The sequence below is a fragment of the Benincasa hispida genome, chromosome 9 (genome assembly GCF_027475165.1).
Source record: "Benincasa hispida cultivar pf3 chromosome 9, pf3_genome.v1.1, whole genome shotgun sequence".
Taxonomy (NCBI): Eukaryota; Viridiplantae; Streptophyta; class Magnoliopsida; order Cucurbitales; family Cucurbitaceae; genus Benincasa; species Benincasa hispida.
The window spans coordinates 47,098,794-47,110,302 of record NC_143486.1 but is presented as its reverse complement, the minus strand read 5'-3'; the positions used below and the strand labels follow the sequence as shown (position 1 = coordinate 47,110,302).

Genomic DNA, 11,509 nt, shown 5'->3' with positions numbered 1-11,509 from the left:
CGGATAGAATTCTATCACTTATAGCAGTATTTTTTTAAAAAAAAATTTACTATTTTTATAAATAGTTTTATATTTTTTCTATTATCATGCGAAAATTTCTCAAATAAAAATATATGGGGCGGGGCCCATCCACAGCTAGAGTTCCACTCTGTGATTCATGCACCGGTTTGGTTTGGCCTGTTTTACAAAAAACCGGCCACTGGACCGAACCACCAACCTCAAGTTCTTCTAGTGCTAGTAGCATAGTCTAGATCCATCCTCCCGTGGGCCCCACGTGTCTCTATCGGTCGAGCCGGGTCGATTCACGAATCCAAGTACGGATCGGGGTTGCGTTTGCGTTCAATGAACGCGTCGGTTAATTCACACCGCCCTTATATTCTTTTCGTTTAAAAAATTATTTCCTTAATTAACACGGTACACGTCAGCGTAGATCTGGACCGTCCCTTACTAATCTTAATCGTCCACGTCATCCTCCCAGAAGATTCCAGCTCAACCCAACGGGCTGTTACCGCCTTACCCAAAATTCACTATAAATATTCCCCATTGGCTTTCTCAATCTTTTCACCCTTCTTTCCATTTGCTTTCGATCTCTTTCACGCGTTCTTAGTCCCTTCGCCTTCTGGTAAGTTTCTAATTCCTTCTGAATTCTTCTTTGATTCAGTAATTTCTTAGCCTTTAATTTTTTGTTTCTGGAATTTGTTATCTGGGTCTCGAGATTTTGGTCGATCGTTCTGGTTAATCGTCGGTTAGGGTTTTGTTTGTATGATCTTTGTTTCTTGTTACGATTTCTAATTTATTCTGGTATTGGGTCGTTTTTGGTTGTATGAAATTTTGATTTCTTTGTTTGTTGTCTGATGCTTGGTTTATACGTCTACTTGGGGGGATTTTTCTGTCTTGTTCTGTTTTCTTTTTCTTTCCCTTTTTATCTTTAAACGGCTTTGTTATATGAGATGTGTTCTGATCATTTGATGATTCTGGTATTGGGTGGTTCATTGAAGCCACTGATGAATTGGGATCTGTTTTATTTATTTATTAATTCTTTTCCAGATTGGAATTAATTATTTGGGACTTGTGGTTGCGAAGATCCAAACTCGTTTGGTGATCTTTCGGTTTGGTTTTTTTGTTTAAAAAAAAAATTGTCATCAACTTTCTATTGATGTTTCAAAAATCCAGTCAAGTTTTGTGAACTTTTCAAGAAATTTTTTGTTTATAGAATTTGGTAAGAAAATCAATTGTTTCGAGAAAATTCTGGTGGAAAGTATAAATTTGAAAATTCCGTCTATTAGTCTTAAATGTTTCGTTATCCACTTTCTGCCGGTGTTTCGAAACTAGGTTAGGTTTTGTGAACTTTTCAAGTAAAACGGACCTTCAAGAACGTTTTTGCTTTTTAGATTTTGATAGAACTTCAAGTGTCTCCGAGAATACCATAATTAGAAAGTTTGTAACAAATTTCGTCCATGAGTTTCTATGTCCGGTTTCCATCTTTTACTGATGTTTCAAAAAGCCAAGTTAAGTTTTCTTTAGAATTTGATAAGAAATTCTAGTGTTTTCTGCAAACAACAGAAAATTAATAAGAACAAACAGATCCAATTAGGGCCTTAGTTTTTGCTTCTAAATATTAATGTTTCTAGTACCTTAAGAGCTGTGTAATGAGAAGGGCCTAGTTTTTTTAACCATAGTTGTTTTGATGTTTTCAGATTTTCGGTTGTCCGGTTCCGTTTAAGCTTTCATCCAAACAAGGTTCATGGTTGAATTAGACTTCCAGATCCCATCTGCATTTGATCCATTCGCCGACGCCAAGGATTCGGATGCCCCCGGAACGAAAGAGTATGTTCATATTCGGGTTCAGCAGAGGAATGGCAAGAAATGCTTAACTACAGTTCAGGGTCTGAAGAAAGAGTTCAGCTACGAGAAGATCCTCAAGGACGTGAAGAAGGAATTCTGCTGTAATGGTAATGTTGTGCAAGACAAAGAATTGGGGAAGATAATTCAACTACAGGGCGATCAGCGGAAGAACGTCTCTCAGTTCCTTGTTCAAGCTGGTCTTGTCAAGAAGGATCAGATCAAGATTCATGGGTTTTAGTTGCTTTCTGTTTCCTGTTTTATGCTCTTGAAGTGTTTTAAGGAGTCTGTGTGTTCCTGTTGGTTTGGTCTCTTCTCTCTTTCTTTCAATGGATTGTGTTCTGGTGTGTGATAATGGCAACTTATTATCAATGAAGTGTTTGATTTTGGGTATTTGCCTTGAAATTTTCTTGTGTTCAATGTGTTCTGCTTTCAATCCTTCCAACGAATAGCCAGTACAGCTACATTGGGGCTGTATAGAAAAAGAAAAAAGGGATAAAATTGGTATGATGTGGTAGTTGTAATTATGATTATTAACTTTTGATTTTAAATATTGAGTCTTCAAATTAGAATTGGATCTTGAAACTTTAGTTTGGGGCATGTTTTTTAAAAAAAATTTATAAAACATAAAAGAATAGTATGGTGGTTTTTGTAAAAATTTTAAAAGTTGGGTCTTCAAATTCATACAGACGTTAAAATCGGATATTTGAAGGCCCAATTTTTCCTTTTATAAAATTATAATAATTACGATATGGTTACTGAATAATATGTTATAGGAATTGGGGGGTTGCCTTTATCATTTTTATTCACTTCAATTTTTATATTTAAAAAACTAACACTCAAATTAAAATTAAAAAATACAATTCTAAAAATGAAATAGTAATTCATATTTCAGTTTAGAAACACAATCTTTTTTTAGAAAAAAGAAAAAAAAACACCATCCTCGAATAAACATATATAAAGAAGTATTTCGAAGAAAATATACATTATTTTATTTAATAAGATGATATTATTTGATATCGTTGTTGATCGATAACGGTCAATATTGATCATGATATTAATTATGGATATAGTTCTAAATAAAATAGGTAAATTATAAAAAAAAGATTATGTACGTAATAATCAAACGTAATTGGATTAATGATCTTCTTTATTATATTTGATCAATATTAATTATGGATATAGTTCTAAATAAAATAGGTAAATTATAAAAAAAAAAGATTATGTATGTAATAATCAAACGTAATTGGATTAATGATCTTCTTCATTATATTTGTTGATTATAGATTGAGTTCATATTCTAATATATTGATAAATAACAACAAATGTAATCAGGTGGGATTTTCTTTTCAAATTATCATGAATTACGTTTACAAGAAAGTGAACATGATCTAATTATTTGTTTTGAACATAAGTGTTATTAATCAAGAAAGTGAACATGATCTAATTATTTGTTTTGAACATAAGTGTTATTAATTTCTTATTTCGTTTGTCTTGAATTTAATCATATACTTTGAAAGGTAATTTTAGAGTGATTAAATTATTTAAAAGATACTAAAACATTAGAGTTTGGGAGAAAAAAACTATAGACATATATATAAAGTTATAGATATATAAAGGAGATGCACAAAATTTCAACATATAAAAAAAAATCGAAGATAAAATTCAAAGATACATAAATAAAGTTATAGACATATAAAGGAGAGAGGTTTTTTTCTTTTTCTTTTTTCTTTAAAGAATAACAATAAAAACAAATTCTTGAGAATAACTTTAAAGGGATATATATATATATATATACACATGCATATATATATATATATATATATATATATATATAAACCCTTAAAGTGAAACAAAAAATTTCAAGAGAAAAAGAAAAAAGTAATAAAATAAGAGAGAATAAGTTAAAGAGAGAAAACCAGAGGGAGTTTAAAATTATTAGAGCGATAAAGGGAGAAAAATGACATTTAAACCTAAGAATAAACATTATAGATAAACGTCATAAAAACTTTAAGAAAGTTACGTGAGGATAAAAATTAAAGAAAAATAAATATAAAAGTGAACAAAACTTTTAGAAAGGAAATACAATTTTTTGAAACAAAGAATATTAGGATAAAATAAAGTAAAATAAGAGGAGAATTTATGAAAATTGTACAAAATAATCTTTTCAACTTTTCACACTACAAAGATAGCACACTTCTGGCGTATCATTGGAATATATTTAAAGCGTCGACACTTCCTTCGTATATATTTAAAGCGTGAACGCTTCGCTGGTATATATTTAAAGCGCCGACGCTTCATTGGTATATATTTAAAATACTGACGCTTTGCTGGTATATATTTAAAATGCTTATATTTAAAACGTCAACGCTTCGCTGGTATATATTTAAAATGTCAATGCTTCACTTATACGTATTTAAAACGTCAATACTTCTCTGATACGTATTTAAAATGTCGACGCTTCGCTGATATATATTTAAAACATCAACGTTTCGCTGATATGTATTTAAAGCGTCATCGTATATTTCACTGGCACGTATTTAAAACGTCGATATCGTACGATAAAAATATCTTAAAATTTATCATTTTTTAGCGAACATCAATTTAATATAACTTTATTAGCATAAAAAATGAGAGGAAAAAAAAAGAGAAAAAAATATTATAAATTAAGACATCAAAAACCAAGTTTTTGTTTTGTGAGTTTAGATATTTTTGTAAGTATGATTGGGGATTCGAACCATAGACTTCTATGCATTACAACATTTATCACGTTCGATAGCTTTAAAAAACGCTATCGTAAACGTTCCATAGCATTTTCAAAATGTTGCCATAGCCCATGTTATTGAAAGTCTCCGACTTTTCATAGCGTTTTTTTAACGCTATAAAAAAATGCTATAAAAATCAACTTTTGATAGCACATATTTAATGTTATGAAAACGTTTCATAGCGTTAGTAAAAAATGCTTTAGAAGGTCTTTTATAACGTTTTTTATAACGGTAAAAAACGTTATAAAAAACTTTCTCTAGCATTTTTTATAGTAGTAAAAAAATACTATAAAAGATTTTCTATAGTGTTTTAAGTATGCTTTAGTAGCCGATGTTATTGAAAATCCCTGACTTGCCATAGCGTTTTTTTCAATGCTATAAAAAAAAGATATAAAATATTCATTTTCTATTACATAATTGTAATGTTATGAAAAGTTTTCATAGCATTAAAAAGCAAGCCACTCTTGAGAGAAAGACTTATTATCGGCGTTCCGCCTATTCACTTAACTCCCAGACTATTCGCCCTATTTCCCTAAAAGCCCAGTGAAGTACCCCTGCTCCTTACGGACCTTAAAGTTAATTTCTACTGTTCGCCTATCCTACTACTAATACACCTGCAATGCTATAATTGAGTTTTGATTACAGTTTTTACAAGCATTTTGAATCTCGCCTTGATAGACGATTTTGATCAAATTGTATATAGTTTACATAACACTTTTTATCAGTAACAAATTATTACAAATGAAGTAATAAAATAAACTATAATCATATAAATCTTTAATATTGTATGCAAGTACATTTACATCAAAAAAATCTAAGAAGTTTCTTATCCCTGCTTGCTACAAAAAGAACATATATTTACCATCAAACTCAAAACTCATTTATCAAATATGACAATATTTTTCTACAATAGAGTATTGAACACGATGTAAAACAAAAATTATAAAACACAAATATGAGGAGAAAAAAATACTGCATACAACTAAAGAGACCATATACTAAAGTTCAAAAACAGAGAAATCAGAGACTTTATCTCTAACTCGTATGTATGAATCTATTTGGAACAAGAAGAAAAAAAAGGAGATGGCAAACGAGTAGGTAGTGGAAGAAGAAGAAAAAAAAACAATAAGTAAAGCTCTAGGCAACATTGGGAAATGGAGTTCAATGATAGATTGACAAAAAGCAGAGGGAACAAGAAGGAGAAAAATGAAAAAGAAAAACCCAACAAAGAGACAAGAAACAAAGGAAAGAAACGACTCCTCTTGCTCTATTAATAGTAGTGATAATCTTCAAATTACAGAGTCAGTGAAGTAGAACAAAAAGACTCATTCTCCAAAGTAGCAAATAGGATAAAAGTAACAAACAACAAAAGGGAAACATCAAAATCTAACCCCTTCGAGAGAGCTGGGAGGTTCTCTCCTTAAAAGCTACCCTCAGCTCTTATTTATCTCACAGAAAATGCATATCCACATTGGTACCCCAGGCCGTCGTCTCTTTCTCTCGTTCAGCCGTCGTCTTCAACCGCCTGTCGTCAGTGTCGGTAATCTTCTCATTTTATTTTCTCTTGTATATTTATTTAAATCATTATTTTCTCTTGTATATTAATTTAATCATTATTGATTGATTAATTGAAAAATCAAGATTTAAATAATTTATGCAAATTGTTATTGTGTTATTGTAGATGTTTCAATTAATCATTATATATGTTTTAATTACTCATTATTGATCGATTCCAATTAGTTGTTGAACGTGAATTAATTTGACTTTCCAAATACCATTTTCAAAAGTTCCAAAAATTAAACAAAAACAAGATTCCCATGGATTGTGGATGTTTCAAGTTATGGATTGAGTTATTATTGAGTTGTTATTGTTGTTGAATGTGAATTAATTTATGGATTGAGTTGTTATTGTTGATTGTAGATGTTGCTCACAAACGCTCAAACACAACAACCTTGAACGCTCGAACAACACAACCGCAACTCTGCACGAACTCTTTGCACTCGTCCTCAGCGATCACCTTGGTCACGAACTCCTCAGCAACACGAACGGCCTCCACAAAACCTCAACGGTGGAGAGTTGAGTATGAAACCCCCAAGAAGGTTACCTTGGTATTCTCGGTGTGAGAATCCAAAGGGCGGGCTCTGTTCGGACTTGGTTTGAGGCAGATGAAGAAGGAAAGAACAATCGTGTACACGATTGGGCAAGTGGGAGAAGATAGGAACCTATCACATAGGACGATGCCCAATCGTTTAGCTAAAACTAAGCGATCGTCTAGCAAAAGCTAAGCGATCGTTTAGCTCATCGTTTAGCTTAGTGTCTGTCGCCTATAAAACACTATACGATCGTTTACTAAAACATGCTCTAAATCCGTATTTACTTAACAAGCGCCATGAGTTTCCTTTTGCCGAGAGAAAAACTCAAAATCATTTTTCAACGTTTGCAAAAAAAACTTTTTTTTCAATACTTTCTAAAATTAGGAAAACAAATTTTCTTTTAACTCATGATTACCATAAAAATCCAATAACCACTCACACAATTGGTTATTAAAGAAAAATAATTAGTTATCCAATAATTAATATTATTATAAATATAAATGATAACCAACTTATCATACTATATTTATAATCTATAGTTTTAATATTTCATCTCATGAAACATATAAACCATAGTTCTTTTTCTATTCCATGGTACTTAATGTAAATCTCATTTACATCAATCCTCCACTAGATGTATCTCATACATCATACCGATTATATCATATATAATGAAAATATCTCTTGTCAATTTGAACATGTCAAATCAACACCAAGAACTGATCTTCAACTGAATCCATTGAGCTACCAAGGGGACCTTATGAACCTGTTGCTCGAAGCTCCAACGGTACGTGAATAACTGACTAAACTCTTTAGTCACGGGATCCACCATCCGTTAACTGCCAAGCACTCCCTTAAAGGCCGACAGCTGAACTCTCCTTACCACAGATATATTATGTGTCCATCTTAACCAATCAGAAGTGCGACAACCCTTCACAGATCGCTCGTAAGTACAGCTGGGCCAATAACCGTTATGTCTCTGTAGTTACATCTAATTCCTTAAGTACCACTGATCTCTCTAATGAACATAAGTCATAGTCCTACTATGACTGAGACTTCTCTTCCAAATAGAAGTTGTGGCCACTATGTTCAAGCCCCAGAATCAACCCTTAAGGGAGCAATCTCTCTATTTATCCCTGCTTCGGGAAAGGAATGAATTCCATCTTGTGGATTGAGTTCCCAGCTCCCAGATCAGAAAAGTCCCCAAAAAGGTAGACATGTTGAGTTGACAATCTGGCCACTCTCACCCATACTAATCAAAGGACCGCCCTCAAAGGCAAGAGTTCCCAAAACACTCAGGATTGAGGTTGTGTCACCTATGGTCGTTTAGGTGAGATGTAAGACTCTATTATCAATGGCATTATATACAGAGTCTAATCATCTCGTGGTTCAGGTCTTATATAAACTCTTTGTATAGGACACCCCGCTCGCACGTCTCCACATGAATGGTCAGGATCTACCATCTGTAGTAGTTTACAACACTTGCAAACCTCTACAAAGCGGGCTGTATTCGTAGTGTCACTAGGATCTGGTATCCCACCTTTAATCCTTATACTACAAACTTATTTAGGTTATCACTTAAGGCATGATCCACTTGTATATCACATATACATGTTTAAGTTCACATAAGATAACCAAGGAGTTTTGTTTATTGGATATGAGTAAATGCCAGAATTAAATAACACTTATTTTATTCATTAAACAATGTGTATCTTTACAAAACAACGAGACTCTGGAAAAATTATGATACCAATCCCAACACATTGTACCTTGAAAGTATGGATGCAGTAGATCCATGCCAAAATTGGATCTTCACTCTGTTCTTCCTCTCATAATCCCAATTCCATTCTCGAACCATAGTAACTGATTGTTGTCAACATGTTTTAGAACAAATAACTCAAATAGTACTTTTAAAGAGCATTAAGAAACAAAAATGTGTATGATAGGAGTGTGATCACAAATATATTTTACAACAATACAATTCAAATAAGAAATGGAGATTTGAACATATACAAAGAGGTTGTTTTTATAGATGGGTCCAACTATCATTGTACCTTGAATTGATGAAGAGACTTTGTCAAATAAACTCCACACTCTTAAATTGGAATAAAAATTGATATAATCGAAATAAAATTTCATTGATGGATCAATTGTAATGAACCAGAATTGCAAATATAATCAAATTGTTTTTTGTCGCGTTTATTTAAAATTATGAATGTTGTCGCATTTACTGTTATTATTATCGTTATCATTATCTCTAAGGGTTAAAATAGTAACAGTAACAACAAATATGTTAAAATTCATAATTTTTCTTCTAGAACAGTAACAAAAATGATAACTGTAATAGTAATCATAACGATACAGCGTGATTTTTAGATGCGATTGATTGAACACGTTCCGTTGGTCAATCAATTTATATTATTTGAAAGTGGACATAAAAAGTAATGAAACAGGGCCTATTTTTTATATTAATGTTGATTTATTACCTTTTTACTCGAATAGATGTGGTCTAAATTTCACAATCAAAATCTCGTAATGGATACATAATGGGCCTCAATTTGAAATGAGAATCCTATAATTACACTAAAACGTCATTTTTATATTTCTATTTAGTCAAAATATGGTTACCGAATAATATGTTATAGGAATTGGGATACCTTTGTCATTTTTATTCACTTCAATTTTTATATTTAAAAAACTAATACTCAAATTAAAATTAAAAAATACATAATTCTTAAACTAAAATAGTAATTCATATTTCAGTTTAGAAACACACATAATCATTTTTTTTAATAAGAAAAAAACACCATCCTCATATAAATATATATAAAAAAGTAACAATTTTCAAATAAAATATACCATTATTTTATTTAATAAGATGATTATTATTTGATATTGGTTTTGATCAATAACGATCAATACTGATAATGATATTAATTATGGATGTTGATATTGATACTGACACAAATTATTAATCTGATACTGATATTGTTATGTATATGAATATGATTCTAGATAAAATAGGTAAATTATGAAAAATTACTAAGAAAAGATGATGTGGGTCTCACATAATAATCAAACGTAATTGGATTGATGATCCTCTCCATTGCGTTTGTTGATTGTGGATTGAGCCCACATTTCATTATGATTACAATATACTGATAAATAACAATATATGTAATCAAGTGGGATCTACTTTTCAAATTATTATTGATGGATTACGTTTACAAAAAAGTAAACATGACCTACCTATTTGTTTTGAGCACATAAGTGTTATTAATTTTTTATTTCGTTTCATAAGAGTGGCTTGAATTTAATGAAAAGTATTTTTAAATGATTAATGTGTGCTTTGAAAAATAATTTTAGAGTGATTAAACTATTTAAAAGGTATTAAAACATTAGAGTGTTGGAGAAAAAAATTATAGACATACATATAAAGTTATAGATATATAAAGGAGATGCACAAAATTTCAACATATAAAAAAAAATCGAAGATAAAATTGGAAGATACATAAATAAAGTTATAGACATATAAAGGAGAAAGATTTTTTTTTTCATTTGGGAAAATAAAAATAAAAACAAATTCTTGAGAATAGCTCTAAAGGGATATATATATATATATATATATAAGTGAAACAAACAATTTCAAGAGAAAAAGGAAAAAGTAATAAAATAAGAGAGAAAACCAGAGGAAGTTTAAAATCATTCTAGGTAAAGGGAGAAAAATGACATTTAAACCTAAGAATAAACATTATGGATAAACGTTATAAAAACTTTACAGAAAGTTAGGTGAGGATAAAAATTAAAGAAAAATAAATATAAAAGTGAACAAAACTTTTAAAAAGGTAATACAATTTTTTGAAAAAAAGAATATTAGGATAAAATAAAGTGAAATAAGAGGAGAACTTATGGAAATTGTCCAAAATAATCCTTTCAACTTTTTACATTACAAAAATAGCACACTTCCGACGATTCGTTGATATATATTTAAAGCATCGACGATTCGCTGGTATATATTTAAAATGCTGACACTTCGCTGGTATATATTTAAAATGTTGACGCTTCGCTGGTATATATTTAAAACATCGATGCTTCGTTGGTATATATTTAAAACGTCGATGCTTCGCTGATACGTATTTAAAACGTCGATGCTTCGCTGATATGTATTTAAAACGCCAACACTTCACTTATATATATTTAAAACGTCGACTCTTCGCTGGCAGTTTGCTGGTTAATTCTATTGGATAACGCTTTGGTAAGCCTTATATTCCCGACAGTAGAATCGTAAGACCGTTGGTAAGCTCGGTGTTCCAGTGTTGTAGAATTTTCAACATCCTGATTATTTGTCATAATAGATAACTAGAATTCTAATAGGACTTTAAGCCTTAAAATTTTTTAATGTCTAAGTTAATTAGAAAAATGTTCTCTAAAGCTCATATTACAAAAAACTCAAATTTAATTGAAGATTATTCAAATGATTCTCAACCCTCCATAGTGAATAGTCAAGAGCTTCAAATAGCAAAAATAGAGAAAAACCTCCATAATTAGAATATATCAAAAGTAGATATTAAAACATCTATCAAATAGGAAAATTTGATTATCTTCAAGATTATAGAATCAAAACTACCGAACAATTAGTCCCAATCAATAAACTCTTAGAAACTTTTTGTTTATTTTCAAAACAATCAATTATTCAACACCAAGGAAAATATAAATTTCTTCATATAGGATTAGTTCAAATTGCCATAAAACTACTTTATAGAATAGGATTAGATACTCCAATTCTATTCCTGTTACGTGATAAAAGAC

The 11,509-nt window shown here is 30.7% G+C and overlaps 1 pseudogene across 1 annotated transcript; it reads left to right on the top strand.

The window, feature by feature from the left end:
* The first annotated feature begins 568 nt into the window (after positions 1-568).
* LOC120086692 (protein translation factor SUI1 homolog 1 pseudogene) lies at positions 569-2,247 on the top strand (annotated as a pseudogene). Its single transcript, XR_016532545.1, has 2 exons — positions 569-622; positions 1,698-2,247. The product of XR_016532545.1 is annotated as a protein translation factor SUI1 homolog 1 pseudogene (transcript).
* The last annotated feature ends 9,262 nt before the right edge of the window (positions 2,248-11,509 follow it).